This window comes from Spea bombifrons, chromosome 6 (assembly GCF_027358695.1).
Source record: "Spea bombifrons isolate aSpeBom1 chromosome 6, aSpeBom1.2.pri, whole genome shotgun sequence".
Classification (NCBI taxonomy): domain Eukaryota; kingdom Metazoa; phylum Chordata; class Amphibia; order Anura; family Pelobatidae; genus Spea; species Spea bombifrons.
In genome coordinates, this window is record NC_071092.1 from 49793842 (window position 1) to 49812702 (window position 18861).

Genomic DNA, 18861 nt, shown 5'->3' on the forward strand with positions numbered 1-18861 from the left:
TATCGTCCTTGTGACTTTTCGCTCGGCTCGGTTTATTGTCCTGATCGCCACTGTTGGGATATTCCATATTCTTGATATTTATTTGGCAGAATATCCCCGGATTGCTCCCGATCCGATTGTGAAGGAATTCTCCGGAGACGAGCCAAATGCCGAAGTTTATTTTATTTGCAGATTTTAATAAATGCCGATCGCGCCAGACCCCGAGACGCGGGAATTAGCAAACTTTGGGTCGTTTCCTTCTCCGTCCCGCCGCGTCTCCCTGGCCAATCAGATTCAGGTCTTTATACGCGGCTGCGTCTATAGTAGCAGTGATGGGATCTAAAGACCCCAAAATCTCTGAAATTCACACAAATTCACCCAAAAATAAAATGCATTTATCTTCAGTTTGAGAAACAAAGAAACTAAACCAAAAAATAAAAGAAATGATTAAAAATCTGCATTTATTAATATAAATATTTCCGTATCTTCCTTCTATTCAGCCATTTACACCTAATCATCAATAATTTGACTGTTCTTTTGAAATTTCACTTTCAAAGAGCCAGAATTTGTTTCTGAACACGTTTTACGGAATGTTCTGCGGGTCGAAGGATCGTTTCCTCGCGGTGCAGATCATTGCGTGTTTCTGGGACGCAGAACGTTTCACCGTTTCGCTTGTTCTGCTCTCAGGCCCGCCATGGAGCGAATTCTTCTTCCAGAGCCTCCCGGGGCGAGCTGAGTTTTTTCAAGACTCCAAGATGTTTCCACCAACTGGCCCCCGGTGGCCCCTGTCCTCCTGGTTTGTTTTACGCGTGAAAATTGATTTTCACTTCCTCTGGGACAGAGAGGCTTTAGAAATGAAGGGGTTAATACGCGTGGGTGATTTTGCTTTAACTCCATCATAATCCTAATAGCTACAAGCTGTCCTGTGATTATGTTCCATCTTTGTGGTGTCTTCTCGAGGTTTTTTATGATAAACTGGCATAATTATTCCAAGTCTATGAAACAAATAAATAGCAATTTCGTTATTAGAAATGAACGCTTCAGCAATGAAGATCGGAGTCGCAGGCAGTGGTTACAAACGGGATTATTAGATACAGAACATGTAATTAATCAAATTAAACACCAATGCTTAACGGAACAGGGTTTTTTTTCAATCTACAGAGAGACATCCTAAATGTCATGATGTATGGAGGCCTTGGATTGCTCAATACCCTTTGTCAATCTGGTTATCTCATACAGTATGAGTTTCTACATTTTCCACTGAAGAATTATCGCCCGGCTGAGTGAATGGAATGATACGAATGTTGAGTGAAGTGTCTTTTTTTCTTCTCCTGGGGAATAGATCAGGAGTTTCATAGACCTTCTGATTTACGCTGTGTTATGTGATGTTAAATTATCAGTGTATAATTGATTTGTACGATTCTATTTACACTCGATACGTTCGTAATATGTTGTTTTCATGTGAAACTTTGAATGAAAATAAAATAAAATTAAAAAAAAAATGAACGCTTTAGACTTACAGCCTTCTTAGCCCCTTCAAGATGTTTGGGTCATAAAGTTTGTATATATACCCTATTCCCCTCCCATCCCCATACAAACATAATGTGTTTAATGTTAGCCCTGCCAATGTAAGCAGCTGGCCCCACCCATGTGCATTGCCAGTCCCACCCATTGTGAAGTCACGCCCCCGAAGAGAGACGGCTCCTGGTGGGTGGAGCGTGCAAGTTCCCAGGCATGCATTTAATCTCTGAAGATGAAGTGGAGTCCCTGGTAGGATGCGTCCTCACAAACCTCCACCAATGGGGGAGACCTGTATGGAAATAGAGGGGGACTAATAAAGCCTGGAACAGCCCGACCCCCGCAAAAAATGGCAACTTTCACAGCGAAATGATGTCAAACTAGGTGAAGCTCTCTAATACTTTGAAGCTTAACGTTCCTCGTAAACTTTATACTCAGGTTGCTAAACTGCGGAAACTTTTCACAAAAGGAGGATAAAGTCTGGTGTTTGGAAACGTAGCGGAGAGGCAAAATATTCACCGTTTTAATTAAAATGATAATGAAGAGATGACAGGGCTTTGTTTTGTATAATGGCCAACGCCGTAGCGATACAGTGAGTGGAATCAACTCAGGGGTCCAAAGAAATTAGACAATAAAGAAATTCAGACGGTCTTTTTATGCGAGACGCAGAATGTACGGGAGAAATGGTTTTGTTCCCGGAGCAAATATTTCATGGTTCCCTTCCTGAGATTTAGAAAGCGCTCAGTGTGAGAGCAGATAAGGCAAATGGAACGGGCCACGTGACGGCACAACCCGTCCGGGAGATCTTTTAAACTCCGAACATTGTTTGGAAAGAAATAAAAAAGTTTCTCCGATCGCACTTTTTCTTTTTTACCTTCCCAAAGCTTGGTGCGTTAAGACGATGACTTTGCGGAGTTCGGATAATGTTTCAAACTACGTGTTACTTGGGAAATACTCAGCTGAATCCGGTCAGAGAATTGGATCATCGCGGTTTAGACAGGCAGAGGAGTGTACGAGACATCACGGAGCTGACACTTCTTCCGAAGGCTCGCGTTTTGCATATCAATGGAGTTTACCCTCATTATTAAAAGTTGTGTCCCGAAAGTCAGCCTAGCACCAAAGCCTCCTTCCCCGTTATATGTAGATGGGGCATTAAGGATTTATCTCAAATCCTCTTCAAAGAATAATGCTGTCAATCAGTCGGAGCGCCAATTCCCTCTCCTCGTCCTGCGAGGTGGTAAATATCAATGCGTCCTTCCCAGAAAACTGAATTTGTTGTGAGTTATGTCCTGCCAGCGAGGATGTCAACCTCATTCAGGATGAGTCCTCTCCGGAGGCCGAAACAACGCACCGCGAACAGAAATAAAGACCTTCCGTCTGCTCTTGTCTTTCCCACAAAACCAGACTTTAATGATTCGCAGCCGTGGGGCCCCGGGCTTGGCAGCCATTACTGAATCAAGATTTACTGTCAGAGCTAAACGCTCCCCCCATAATAATAATAAAAAAATCGCTGGCCGGATTCTTTGTTTTACAATCTCTCCTCCATCCCACCATCGCGTTGCTGGTAAATATCTAAATGCTGACCAGTTTATCTGACTCTGTGCCTTTAAGCGTGAGGAAGTTCCGCAGGGGACTGTTACCTCTGTGCACCAATCAGAGATGATCCCAGAAGTCACCTGTGCAGGGGAGGTGGAGTCCGTGAGCCGTCCCCGTACAGAGGGTGATGTTGGCAGCTGAAGATTCACCCTGAAACTTAGTAGAACCTGCATTATATGAAATCTGCCCCTCCCCTCCATATCAAGATATTATTATTATTATTATTCTCTAAGATACTCTATATTATTTCTTTAAAAGTACCTGAGGCAGGGATATTACCCCAAGCCGGGCAGGGAGTTACCGTTACACTCACCCCGCAGTCACCATTATAGCTAAGTGCCCCCTAACTGCCCCCTCCAGTAATTTACACACTAACACACGCATACAGACACTAACACACACTAACACACGCATACAGACACTAACACACACAGACGTACACCAATACCTGCTTACTCCATCATACCTCTTGCCTCACACATCACACCCTAAAAAATACAATTTATGTGGATAAATGTAAATTTTGTGTCTTTTTAGAAGGTTTGTCTTTGTTAACATTTCCTAAATCCTTGTAATGAGCAGAGGAGAAATATTCAGGCCGAGGATGTTTTTTTTTTTACAGACTGTTTCTTGCCGTCAGCCTCTTAAAAACATTTGCAGAAACGTAATTATTTTTGTAAAAAGAATCCAATTTCGTTCTCAGTGACCTTTCCTATGTTTGTGACGCACGGGCCGGAATCCGCGCAGGTTTAGACAGATTCAGTCATTTCCCTGTGAGATTAAATCTGTGCGCAGGACAAACAGTGATCAAATCAGACTTGGACCTGGCAAAGGCCAGCGGCTCCGAGTCCCAAGGGCTCCGAGTCCCAGCAGCTTTTGGTCCCAGCCGCTCCGAGTCCCAATGTCTCCGAGTCCCAGCGGCTTCTGGTCCCAGTTGCTCCTGGTCCTAGCAGGGCTCCAAGTCCCAGCAGCTCAGAGTCCCAGCGGCTCCTGACCAGTGGCTCCTGGTCCTAGCGGGGCTCCGAGTCCCAGTGGCTCCTGGTCCTAGCGGGGCTCCGAGTCCCAGTGGCTCCTGGTCCTAGCGGGGCTCTAAGTCCCAGTGGCTCCTGGTCCTAGCGGGGCTCCGACTCCCAGCGGCTATTGGTCCCAGTGACTCCTGGTCCTAGTGAAAAGACACAGTTCCTTGCACGTTAAGTGTGGTTCCTCAGCAGCGGGACGCGTGGTTCGTGCCTCTGGAAGGTTCCGTACACATCATTCAGATATTTCTTATAGGGGTTTACAGACCTGAAGCTTCTCTCTGTAACGAGATCAATATTCCTTAAGGATCGGCGGTCGAGGAGCAGAAAGACTCTCCCGATGGAGATTTCTGACTGCGAGATAATTAGGGCCCCTGGGACAGCAGGACCTGAACGTGATAACGCTTCTGCATTTGCATTTGTTTTCTTCAAATAATAATAAAAAATGGTGCTTTGGAGATGAAAAACATGATTTCATATTGTGCAGAAATGAATATATTAGTGGGTTTTTTTCTAAAATACACAATATCCAGAAACATGTTTTTCCCGGCGGGGTATTATCTGGTGAATCGGCGCTACAGGGAATACTAAACCGGCTTCATCCCCGTAACCTCCGCAAACGTTTATTAACAGCTCTGAAAATACCCGAAAATACACAAAACATGATGTTCCAGTAAATTTTCAAGCAGATTAATTGGGTTAAAAAAAATAAATGACTTGAAAATCTGGAAAATGTTTCTGGGAAATATCTGTGAGAGTTCTCCTCGTCTCTCTATCTCCCTTCTCCCTCTTCTCTCACCTCTCTTCCCCATTCCCTCTGTCCTTCTCTCTCCCTCTTTCGTCTCCTCTGAACTCTCCCCAGAATGTCGATATCCTTCTTCAGATGGGGTCTCCAGCACTGCACCCACTACTCTAGGTGAGGTGTGACCAGAGGTCTGTTTCTGCCTCTAATACCCCTTGCTGTACACACAGGGGAGTCCTGAATACGTTTTCACCTTTTTCACCCTCTTTTTTAAGCTACAAATCGATATCTGAATCATCACCGAAAAATGCCTTGTTTTTTTTGGTATTTACAGAAATAAATGACTAAAGTTCTGGAAAGATCACGGAATCTGCTCCTCCGCCGCGCACTCACTGACATTTCACAAACAGAGATCCCCGGTGCCGCATCGAACGCCATCATTTCCATATTAATTACCGGGATTTGTGCTGTCGCTGAAGAGGAGAAATTTAATCTCCTTTTTCCTACTTAACCTGGTAGTTTATACAGTCTGGGCCCCGGCCCTGCGAATAATCTGCCCGGGTCCCGTCATCTTACAAACAGGAACCCGCGCCAGCTCCATTAAACCGCCTGTTCTCTGAAGCGTCTAAAAAGCTCTTTTTATTTGTGATTTTGGCAACTCTGGGCTTCCCTTTGGTCTCGACCCTGAATAAATTGTGCTTCTCGTCCAAGTCGAGTTCCACAAGACATTTGCGTTTCAGCGAATTCCTTCCTCGTACCTACTGAGCTCTCGACTGGATCGAGCTTTACCCGCCGACTTGTTTTCCGAAATGCCGATCCCCTCATTGCCAGGAACGGGCCCTCGGCTTGCGCTCTGAGTCTCTCCATCTGCTCTCTGTGCTAACAAAGCGTGCATTGTTGGCCGCCGGCCCCGTCAGCTGCACGTAATATCCACGAAGCCTTCACCAGAATCAGATACATTCTTCTTTTAATTAAAAACTGAAATATGTGGCCGACGCTTTCTCTATCGTTCTATCAGCGATCGGATGCCAGCGTCCCGTTTAGCGCACATGGAAGAAGAAATGAACGGTTTCTGGACGGTCGGCGACAAACGCGTGACGGGAGAGACGTGATGTTACTGTAATCCAAACCACAAAGGAAAAAAAAAGTTCTAGAACGTAACCTTCATTAAATAGTGAATTAAAATGACTAAAACGATGAACGGGGAACGCGACTCTCAGTCGTGGAGCACCGGGGGAGGTGGCAGGTTCAGCGGATCTCACCCGGGCTTCGGGCATGCGCGTCCACGCTGCGTACAATAAAAATAAAAGCCTTTCATTAGCTGCCAAAGTAAAGACCGTTCACCGGCCACGCGCGTTGCTCTGCCGGATACTAGCTGTGCTCAGCAGGCTCGGACCGGGGATTTAAAGGACTGGGGATTTAAAAGGTCCCTGGCACTTTAAGGCCAGTGGCGAGAAGCGATACACACGCAGGCTGCCCGCACGTTACACTCTGCCGCACGTTACGGTCATACACTCATACTCATACTGTAGCTCGGCCAACGAGTATCCAGCCGGCGACGGCACGTTAAGGGAGCGAAGCAGTAATATTCATACCCGTCATTCTTTGGCCCTGCTCTCTCACGCGCTTTTTCTGGGTCTAGTATTTTTTTACTTAACGTGGGGATTTCTAGATGCTGATTATCGGTGGATCGCTGAAACCTTGAGGAAGGCAGCGGATTCCCAGCAAGTCGCTCCATGGCGGTAACGCAAATCTAGACGAGGAATGTAGTTTCCGGTGCGAGGATCTCCGTGTGACGTCCGCAGTCGCGCGTTTTATTGGCGTTAGCAGGCGGTTGCGCATAGGAGGCGTCACGAAATGTATTAATTCACACAAAGACAGAAATTATCAGTAAAACTAAATATTCAACAGGTAAATATTAAAAACCTCCGATACGGTGGTTATACAAATTCCTGAAATGCTTCTTTTCTATAAACTAAATAATCCTTTTTTTCCGACAGTGCGGAGCGCGATCAGAAAAATATTTTGGTGACTTAATAAAAAAAAAAATCTCAATATTGCAAAACTTTGCATTTACATCATATCAAAAATCATCAAATTTTTCCGTACATTTTAATGAAATCACCGTATATTATACGAGGTCCCTGCATCCCGCCTCATTTCACCATTTATGGTAAAGATAGAAAAATGTTTTGCTTAATAAAATGACTTTCAGAATAATTAATAAAATATTTTTAAAAAGGTAAATGATGCTTTGTATAATTTTCATTGTTTTTATTAATTATCAGGCGCTTCGTTAATATTCTCTGAAACGGCCACAATCTGATAATTTCCCCAGACGCTGCTATGGTATATGGCGCCATCGCACCGGCTTCCATAGTCACAGAATTCATTTTAAATTCACAACGAGAGCCGGTGAACTGCGCCGAATATACATTCCACGGACGCTCGCAACGAATCCCACATGTGTTCTGCTGGAGAATAACAAAAAACAGAGGAAAAGGGGAAAAAATTACGAGAGGCGAACGGACGGAGACATGGCAGCCAAATAATAAACAGGACCGGCCCTCCCCGGCCCTCAGCAGCCGCTACAATGACACGTTTTCATCTTTAAGGAGCACGCTGGCTGGGCGACCGAGGCCCAACAAAACAAAACACTTTCATTCACTTACGGAAATCTGTCTAAAATGACATAAAACTGACAGCAGAATTCTGGTGCGTGGTCCGCAGAGCATCATGGGAGTTCAACCACAAGCCGAGACACTTAGTCTGCCCCGCCCCCATCGCACTCCCTCGCAGAACCTTGTATATAATATATATGTATAGATTTATATATTATTGATATATCGCCGTCATACTCTGCAGCGCTGTACAATGTGATGCAGAATGTAACATCAGAAATATAAAACGTATCGGCGAGAATCCTGTATCGTGCGTCTGGCGTCAGCTCAGGCTGGTACCGGCCGTTAGCGTCTGAAGTCCGGCTGGGAAACGCAAGCACCGGATTTACTGCAGGGAAATCGCTCGGGAAACACGGACTGAGGGACCCCGCAGAGCTTTATGGCTGAGCGCAGAGCCCTGGACCCGACAGACAGTATAAATACGGGGAATACGCGGGGTATGAGGGGGGAGTCGGGGGATCACCTGCATTAAATAAATGCAGTTATAACATTCAGATCCATCTAAAAAGTAGAAACGTTTTCTTTAATCTTTTCCTATAATTCCTATTTTTCATTTGATCCATTTGGAGCCAGGAGAGGGTTAAACAGTAACGCACCTGGGATTAGAGACCTCCGAGTCCTCCTTTCTGTAAAGCACATTCCTCACTCCCGATACTCGGTGTTAGAGTGAGTCCTAGCGGAGAGCGGCTTCCTCCCCAAATCCCATCGCATGCTGCAGAGCGTCGCTCCCCCCGCCGCAGACATCACCTCACCGAGACTTTGTCATCGAGTCGCAAAATAATTCCTCAGTTCTTTGGATCAAAACCGACTGTTTTCAGCATCTCCGCGGCAACCGACGGCGTTGGCCGGATTTCAACGCACGACATTCCTTCCTGTTTCTTCCCAACAGAAAAAGAACTTCTCATAACTCCGAGCCGTAACCCCGAGCCGTAACTCCAACCTATAACTAGGAGCCGTAACCCCGAGCCGTAACTCCAACCAATAACTACGAGCCGCAACCCGTGCCACAGCGCCGAGCCGTAACCCTGAGCAGTAACTCCAACCTATAACTAGGAGCTGTAACCCTGAGCCGTAACTCCAACCTATAACTAGGAGCTGTAACCCCGAGCCAGGTGCGGGTCTGGAAATAACTCCGAAACTTGTAAAAGATAAAGACTGGAGACGTCAGAAAACTGTCCCTGAGTGTCTGTCGCCGTCCCGTCCCCGGGTGTCTGTCGCCATCCCGTCGCCAGGTGTCTGTCGCCATCCCGTCGCCAGGTGTCTGTCGCCGTCGCTAGCGTTGGAGAATCGATTTTGAGAATAAAGTTTTTGAATCCAGAAAAAAAAATGTGAATATTACAAAATCAAACCAATAATAAACATATTTAGCAGACATGAAATGAGACGTTTCCTGCGGAGCTGAGAGAGAACGACGATTAACGGGACTCATAAGAAAACGTCGCGAATAAAATCATTTTCATCCGTTTCATAAACTCTGAGGAAAAAGTGCAAACATCAGGGTGCTCGGCGTCGCACGCGGCCGCGGACGGCATATAAATAGTGAATTACTCCCAATATCTCCCTGCCGGGAATATCCAGAATGAAAGCCATTTTTATTAAGATAATGAAGCATTTTTATGAGAGCTCCGTGAAGCGGTCAGGGAGCGAAATTTTCGAAAATAAATGGTTTCTGAACCCAAATTCATAAATATTCCGAAAAACAGATTTCTAAAACCTGGAAATGGAGACGCGTCCTCGATAAACGGCGTTAATGGCGACATTCCGTACGCGGGCGACGTCATAAAAAATACAAAAATATTTCTTACTGTAATTAGGAAATATTACAAGAAAATGCCGTTTTCCGCTTGATGACATCGAACATGCGCAGTTATCACATAAAAGAGAAATCCTCCGATTCATAAAAGACATAAAAGTCAGTAATTTAGGTCCAAGTTCAAAACTCCAAGCAAATTTTTGTAAAATGATACAAAAATGAATTATTCTTTGTGCCCAAAACGCCCGCAGCGTAACGCGTTCAGGAATGTTAAATATTGAAGTAAATGGCTGGTGGCCATTTTCATGACTTTAATACATTTTCTATTCTTTCTTTTTGGCGAGAAGAAGCTTGTAGTGATGAGAGTGATCCATTCCATGTGCCCACCTTGGATCTCCGTGAGAACACACGGCATTTCCCCCGTCACGAAGCAGCCGGACCAAGACATCCACGGGGGTCTCTGTCTAAAAAAATGAAGGAGCACAGGAGGGATCCAGTCAGCAGGTAAATGCTACTTAAAGGCCTTGCTATGCTGGACACCCATCCTACGTGAGGAGAGATCCCTGCGCATGCACATGCCCTGAACATCATACAACCTGTAGGGATTTGTGTTTATTGCCTTTTTTTCTGCAATTCGCACAACTTTGTACATTTCCGAAGCCTCAGAATCACCTGCGTTTCCCGTTAGCGAGATTTCCCGGTGATCCGCCGTGTTCACAGGAGATCCTGAAATCCCCTTCGTTGTGCATTAGGGACGGACCCTGAGAACGTTTGTAGGATTTCACATTTTTTGAAACTCCATTTCATGTTGTTTTTAATAAAGTCGTTGCCGAGTAACGATTGTCGTTATTTGTGTTATTTTGGAGAATTGGCTCAGATCTTCATGTTATTTGTGAAGTTTTATTGGTAGGAAACTCTGTCGCGCCGTTTAATCACCACGTGAATTACGTAACTGAATGAAAATCTTCAATCTTCAATCCATTCCATTAAATTCCACATAAAAAGATGCGAATCGGTGATTGGCGGGAACGTGCGCGGCTTCGGAGAGGTCATTCCGGATAAACGCGTCGCAGCGGCTGAAATGTCGTTCTGAGACAAAAACCCTGTTTGCTAAATACGGATAAAAAAATCATTTTCAAAAGGTCTCCGGGGGAAATTTCCAGAAAATACCCCGATATTAACCCCGGGGGGAGCTCGTAATGCATAAAAACGGGTGACTGGACGGGGGCCAAATGGGGCAGATCTGCCGGCGGATTCTGGGTTTCTGTCACTGTCTCTACCACCCCAGGTATCCCGAACCCGTTGAATGTGTGTCTTATGAGGCCTGTCACGTGTGTTGCATGCAGACCCCGCGTTAGAAGAGCTCAGATCGTCCTTCATTTCCCGTGAAATTGTCTCCAAACTGCGAGATAATCTGCACTTCAGCCGCACGCTTTCATTACGTGTCACTCACCGCGCCAAACCCGCTTATCTATAATGACAATATGTCAGCGGCCGTCAGACGGCGCCGCACGTCCACTTCACCCATTCCTTACAGACGAGTTTAACCCTTCGGCTGCCGCCACTGCCAGTGATCCTGGCCATGCCGGAACGTTCTAGGCTTCTCCTAATCGCGGGATGACCTTTGAGAGACTCCAAGAATAAAAGCCAAACAGCGACGGATCCTCCGGTTATAATTTTATCTTTAAGGGACACTTCTCTGCATCGGGGCTTCGAGTCGAGCTGCAAGGTCCCAACACGGTATAAGAACATGTCCATATGTCCACAAACACACATGTGCCAGCCGTGTGAATGTACTGGGAGGTTCTAAGTCTTTGGGTAGCTCGTCTGAAGCTGATCCTCACTCTTGGTGACGCGTTTAATGCGCATTATTCAGCCCAAAATACATTTAAAGAAATAGACTCCGATAAATGCAAATAAATAGGGGTCAGAAAGGATCCAGTCATCAGGTAAATGCTGCCGGAAGCCTTGTTACTCTAGACCACCCAGTGGCTGTACATGGAACTGCAAGTGAAACATATGAAAAGGCTTCAGGTAGCGGGTCAAAATCAGAGCATTTTGCTGGTGGAACGACAATAAGCACGGGAGGGCCTGAGATGCGAGTGGAGCCATACTGGGCATGAGTGGAGCCGGGGCGAGTGCAGGACGTTGCCTCATTTTTTATTTAGTTGCAGAGAATTCACCATAAATTCCTCCCGATCAGTTTTATCATTTTCATACATTGTGATTTACACTCAAACAGGAAAAAATAAGAAATCCTATAAATATAAAAATATAGCGTTTTCGGTAACCCCCGGCTTCGATTTCCCGCCCAATCGGCTCCTCCATCTGCGACATTTACATTCGCTTTCAGCCGCGTTCAGGTCGAAGCTGTTTTGCTCCCGGATTTAGTGACAAAACCCCTTGCTGATCGCAGACGCAAGGCGACCCTGACGTGTATTCCCGGGCGTCACGCTCATCGTGCGACTGCGACGGGAAAAGTCAAGTGCGTTATTTGTCATGGTAGTCGGGCCATTTAATCCGTCCCCGTAGGCAGCGACTGTCAGCGAGGCAGCCTGCGTTGTTATAGCGTTGTGTTCGTCTCCATAGGGGCCTCCCGGCTTGGAACGAGGGCTTTGAATTCCTATGAAGCAAGCAGAGCACTGGAGAGAGTGACCGAAAAGGGCGAGACACCCCACACACCATCCTCCATCGTTGCAAAGCACTCTCTCCTCTCTGCCGGGCCATTGGCTTTGAGCCCGGCCCTCACCTTGTATGAAACGAGAGGCGACTTTATGGATTCATGTTTATTAATCAGGATATTTACGCGTCTCGGACTAATTAATTTCACAATATTTTTTCTTTTTTGAAAAGTAGACAATGTGACGGCGCCCGCTCACTCCTGACATCGGCGGGTCTCACTCGGATATTCTTCATGGCCTATTAAAGAACTAACAGGTAAAGGAACCTCAAAACGTTCATGCATGTACGAGTGGAACACGTGGAAACAGAAACGTGACAGGTGTATTCACTAAATTGCGAGTGGTTATGAGTTGGCAGCAGCTTTGTTTAAATATTAGACTTTTTGGTCCAAATTCCTTTCAGGCAACAGATTTGGAGGGAATTTTACATTCGGAAACAAAATTTGTTGTCACTCATCCTCATTCACGTGCTATTTCACACTTTCTCCCACTCTCATTCTCTCTCTCTCATATGCTCTCTCTCTGAATGTCTCCTACTTTCTCTTCCGACCGCTTCCATGTCCCTGTCTCCTTGCAGCTTTTCTTCTTCTTGTGTCATCCGCGGCTCCATGGACATTATGGCCTGTTTGACCTTCCAAAAAAGGGCAGAGCTCTGGGCACTCAGTGCTGCCCTCAGGCACACCCTTTCCTCAATTGCTCCAATCAGAGGAGAGGATGTTCCCAAAAGGCTCCACTGTCACGTTTATGCCTTTCTCTGTTATTTTTTTTCCATTTTCACTCAGTAATGTGCGTCACGTCTAGTGTTTATATGTAACGGGTTTTTGGGTAGGCCCACCAATATCTCTGTGGTCCTTTACCCCAGTTACCTCTTTGCACTCTGCAGGCCAATCCTGAGCCTCCGCTACCTGGGAGTTGGGGTACATAACTGTGGCAGTGCCTCCACCCAATGGAGCATCTGGGGTATGGATGGGGGTCCCGATGGAAACATAGCCGAGTGATTAATAAAACTGACACAGGCCTAACTTGAAATTAACTTTGTACTGCACAGCAAAACACTCTGCATAAATGCAACAGAAAACATGAAATACAATAAAATGAAATATACAGAATATGCAATATACAATACGAGGTTCACTCACCCACAACAATCACCGCGGCCCACCCTTATCTTCGCCCTAGCGGCCGCTGGGTACCTTTTAGTTGGTGCACATAACACAGTTGGGGCCCATAAGTATCTTACTCCACAGTATGGCTTGACTGATATGGAAACGTTCAGTATGTCAGTAAAGTCTTTTTTTTGTGTGACTAAGTTCAGGGCGCCCTGTTGTGGAGACGGGGAGAGGTTTTAGGTTTATAACTCCACAGGCTGCAATCAGGGCAGTTCAGCTTTTAACCTCTTCACTGCCAACTCTGCTGCAAACAGCTCTGTATCTTGGACTGTCTGCCGGAAACTTCTGTCAGGATGCTGCAGCTCTCCTCTGAGCATGGATTTCAAGCAGGCCTCTGTTCCTAGGCGTCTCTCACTCTCCTTCTCTCTCAGCGAGGGTCCTTCACCTCTGGCATCCAACTCTGAACTCCTCTCCCCCAATGGCTCCTTTTACACCTCATGCCGTGTGCTGTGCATTTCGCCATCTGCTGGTCACTCCATAAGAACTGCAGGTGAGGGGTTACATATATATATAGATAGATAGATAGATAGATAGATAGATAGATAGATAGATAGATAGATAGATAGATAGCTATTTGCTTTGAATCTTGTTTCCTGGCCCCTCCCACTCCGGTACACTGGTGCTCAGACTCCATCTTAGAGTTCCTCAGTACAGTCGAGATGAGCTTCTAGTAGCTGTCAAAAGAATATTCAGAACCATTTGCAGGACATCCAGATCTGTTTATTTATGTGTCTGACAAGAAAGGACTCCATAAGGGATCCATTTCCCCTGTGTGGTGATGTTTAAGTTCTACTGCTATCAGAGTCTTCTAAACTGCAAGCTGGTGTCATTTTCTCTCATGTATCAGAGGGCCGCCATCTTGCTACAGAGTAGATGAAAGCAGAATATCGCCCTTTTTTGAGGAAGTTACTCAAAGGTTAATTCGGCAAAAGGGCCGGCAATAAGAAGAAGACAAGGGTATTTAGTGTTAAAAACCGCCAAAATTTGTGAAACTCATCTTATTATTACCGCAGGGTTTGTGGAGAAACAGCTATTACGTTTCCCGCTCTATCAGGAGAGCTACGTAAACCTAACCACCCAGCTGCTGCTATGGCAACAAAGCAATTCAATTTCACATCTTGGATACAAAGGGACTTGGATAAATTGGCACCTTAATACAGATTTGTGCTGTAATACGTTATCTGCCCCTCAATGTGTTCTCATTTGATTGTCCCTCGGCAATTGCCCCCCTGGCGGTGGAGGGGGGGTTAGGACAGATTACGTGAATTGAGAATTTCCACTTTGTGACATTTTTTTCTCTGTCTCTATCGCCGGCGTTGGCGGCCGCCCGCGTGGTGTTTGCACAAGTTTTAATAGAAATATTTCAGGACGAGGAGGACGGGGCGCTGGAGCAGAATGAGAGCCGATTGACTAATGGGCATTAAACAAATTCCACGTCTCCGAAGGATTGTGTAACTGACATAAAAAGGGGCTCGTAATGGCGTGTTCTTCAAATGCCAAGACAGCCACAAAACAGTAAAAGTCACGGCGTGAAGAGCCAATTAGAGGAATATTTTATCAGACAAAGGAGGCTGATGACTCGGGAAATAAACAATAACATGTATCGGCTGCAAAAATCTAAACGTTACCATAGCAACCACCGCACTGTTCCTGTCCATTGCGCCAATGTTAACATTTTGCACCAGATTTGTAACCCACCTGTTATTATTATGACATTTTTGTGCAAATAAAAATTATTCAAAGTTTATAACCCGTCATTTGCAGCCGTGGCTCTGAAACAGACTTTTGATTGGCTCAAATGACGCAGTGACATCACAGGAAGACTTGGTTGAAAAAGCGTAAATTATTTGTATTTTTGATTTTTTTGGTGATAAACACGGGCAGATATAACCCCCGCGGAATAAAATACAAAAGGAAACCCGCGTGTGGCGTAGAATAAACGTTATTTTTGCCGTTGCCGTTGCTGCCGCCTGCCGCGGGATTCACATGTTCTCGATCACGCAAGCAGTTGGGGGTTTCGGGTCATTGTGGAATTTTCACTAGTGTGCAAACAGAACCTCGTATAATGTTCTCGATATGCATCGATTTGTTTTCTTCTCCCTGAAGCAGACACTTGGCGACCCGCATTCAGTTTGGGCCAAAATACACAGAATAAAGTACTCTGCAACCGCGCAGAATCTCTGTAAAAATTCACACCGGGGTGGGGTCTTTGCACACAGGGGGCTCTGTCCTCACATGGTGGCCCCCAGTATCACATGGATGACCATGGCCCTGATTATGTGACTGTCCCAGGGCCCCGACAGGCTGCTGCGCACGCGGTTACAGCCAACACAGGCAGCGCATGGTCACTGTGCGACGGACATTCCACCCAGCCCATTTTCAATCTGGACCCAGGGCCCATCATAGGGGGGCAGTAATCTGTGGCCCAGGGGGCCATGGAGTGTAAATCCAACCCCCGGCAGTGGTCAGAGACATCCTGGGGAGGAATTAAAGTATCCGCGAGATATTTTTTACGGGGAAAAAAACGATGAAGACAAACCATAAACAACTTATATCTGGTTTATTAGACCAACAAAAAAACAAATAAAAGTATATTTACGGCCCTTCTAATGGGAAACCGCAGCGCGGGATCACAGGCTCGCCGGAGGTATTCGCGGCACTTAATTCCAGTATTTTTTTTACATAATTTGTCGGTTTTGTTAATAACATTATTTTAATAATAGGACGGTTTCCGATATCCACGATCCGTCTGAATTCTACGAGTGACCTTGGAATCTTTTATTTTCTGGCGACGTTACATTTGTATCTGAAAAGGTTGGTTCTGCTGCTCATTAAATTCCGGCACTTCTGAGTTTTCTGTCCGGGGTAACCCTTCGGAGTCGTGAGGTCGTTTCTGCCACAATTTCCACTAAAACGGGGAAAAGACAACATGTTGAATTAATTGGTGATATTACAAAATAACCGCATCATATTACGGGAGAGACGCAAATAATCTCAGTAAAGGTGATGGGGAGGGCAAAAGTTTAAATGAACTCCTGCAAACTTCCCAGAAACGACTGCACGTAAAGTAACTAAAGTAAACCGTGCGCTGATCTGCCCTTAAATGCCCCCCATGGCAATTATACACTGTATGGATCCGCTTCTGACCCCCAGAATTCTTGTACAACCATTTGCCATTGCATGCATTTCTGTAGATGTCTCTTGCCCAGGGAGAGAGCGTCTCTTTACCCCGTCTATAAATAGTGGGGTCTTTGTGCGAATAGACGGGTCAGTCTCCTCTGACCTGGAAACAAGTAAGCGATGTTGATAAACTAGTGATTTTTAACGTGATATAAAAATGTTTTGTATTTTCTTTTATTCATTTTAGATTTTTCTCCAGCCTGTCGTATCATAAATCAAAATTGTAATCTTGCATCTATTAATTAGACAAACTTCAACAGGCATTAAAGAATCGGCCGTAGAAATGTGTCCAGATCCCCTCGATACAAAATGGAAGTTTTACGAAACGGATGCAATCTTTGCAGATATATTTAAAACCCTCCGCATTATCACCATGTACGTTACAGATGTTCTGCATTCATATGCGGGCGGTGAATAAATAAATTGCACCATGCAGACACTGCAGCCATTATATGCATTAAAACGCGAGACGGGGAGAGTAGCGATCTGCCCCATTTTAACCTTTAAACAGACCCTCGAATGTAAATTAGATCACATGGTGGCACGGCAGGTTATTACCAGGTAAGGTGATGTTTACCTCCATGTACACAGGCGTGATCTAACGGGGGCAATGAGCCTAACGTCCAAACTGGCGCAGAACTCAACTTCTCCAAATAATTTCTCCACCTCGGCAGACCCCGGACTTGAGTGTTTTGACCTCGGCAGACATCCGGCCGCAGACAGTAACGCCCGTAGCCATGTTGGCAGATGGGGGCAATGAGTGGGGGGGAATTGTCTATGCAGGATAAATGCCTCTTCACCACATGTACAAATTGATTTGTGCTTCTAGTAATTGCTGAAGTGGAAACAAGTCTTCTGGATCAATATCTCGGTATTTCACACACACTCCCCTCCCCCGCCTCGGGCCGGAAGGGACGATCATGTTAACTTTTTTTAAAGGTTTGATTTGTCAAAGTAACTGGAAGGTGGAGAGGGACCGCGGTCTGAGAGCCTTAGAATCTCCCGGACGGAGAAACTCTGTTATTGCTGGAAAAAGGGTCTCATTGCCGACATCCGAACCCTCGTCATATGTTACGGTATCTGCTGGCGGTGAGTCCAGCCGCTTCCTTGCGCATGTTTATGGAATCTCAATGACAAGAGATAATAAGAGATAAAGATAATAAAATAAAAGACAGATTAATTATTTCACAGACTTTGGCTTCATGTAAAGATATCTGTACAGCTCTAGACTCTACACATAATATATATATATACAGTAAATGTATTAATTGAATTCATATAATTATTAATACGTCTTTAGCTGTCAGAAATTAGCTACCAGCCATTGGCCACACTGACGTAAACTGGTGTCCGGTGCCCTTAAAGTGCCAGCGCGCCCATTCATTGCCAGTCCGGCCCTGACTGAGACTTAATGAGAGACGGTCTGTCCGCGGCGGGAACAAGCGGCTCGATTCCTGGTTCGATGTGTCTTATTGACTGGGGATCCAGTGTCTGCTCGTAAGACGTTATCTGGGAATTCATCTTGTTTTTCACATAAAGATTGATGCCGGAGCCGCCGCGTTGCTTAGTAAATTTCATAAATTTGGATTTGGACTCAGTGACGCTTTTATTAAAAAAATTGCATGAATTTTTGTCCTTGCCATGAACTTAAATTTCAAAGAAATAACATAGAAAACCAAGAAATTGCAGACAAAGTCCCGACCCTGACTGCGGCCATTTCTAGGAATACTCAATCTCATTTTTATTGGCTTAAAACAAAATGGGGGGGGGGCGCAGGGAGAATTTGTGTTTTTCCCCCAGAAATGATTGCGAGACGCTGGCAGGAATTTTTTGATCTTTTGCTTGTTTGGCATCTTGTGTCTAAACAGATCTAACGTCCTCTCGGCTTTTCCCGTCGTCATCAGATCTGTCAGCGCTTCAACGTCCGAGTCGGAAAATCAGATCCGTTCTGTATCCTTTACAGACGTTGTGAATGACAAAAGGCGGCCGCTTCGTGTTTTTATGGCGTTATCAAGCTCCTCGTTGTCAGGGATAGTTAGTTAATGGTAGAAAATTGGAAAATGACCCGGCGGTAATTACGGGATTTACATAAATAAGCGCTGATTGCACAAAACACACAGAATAATGTTGCGGGGGGATCATCGCGTTCAGTTGTCTCCCACTGACAAAAGAGGCGAAGTTAGAAACTCGCAATTATGCAAATGAGCCTAATTCCGGCGTCTCGTTACTGTCATGGTGGTGGAAGCTCAACATATCGTCTTCAGACAGTCTGAAGCCGGGCCGAGAGCCAAAACGTGCGGTTTTGCTGACATAGAGACTGAGTCAACAAAAAATAGCATATAATGGTAATATATCAGCCGAATCCATATCAGGGCAGGCCGGAGGCTTAATGGGCTGTGAAGCCAGAGGTCTCGGGTTGGTATCGACCCGGCGAGCGTTCGGAGACTCTCGCTGGTTCTAGAAGGAATGGATTAGAGAGAGGGAGTTAACGTCCAGCTGCAAAAATACCCTCTTTTGTTTTATTGATAACAATGGATGGTAATTAC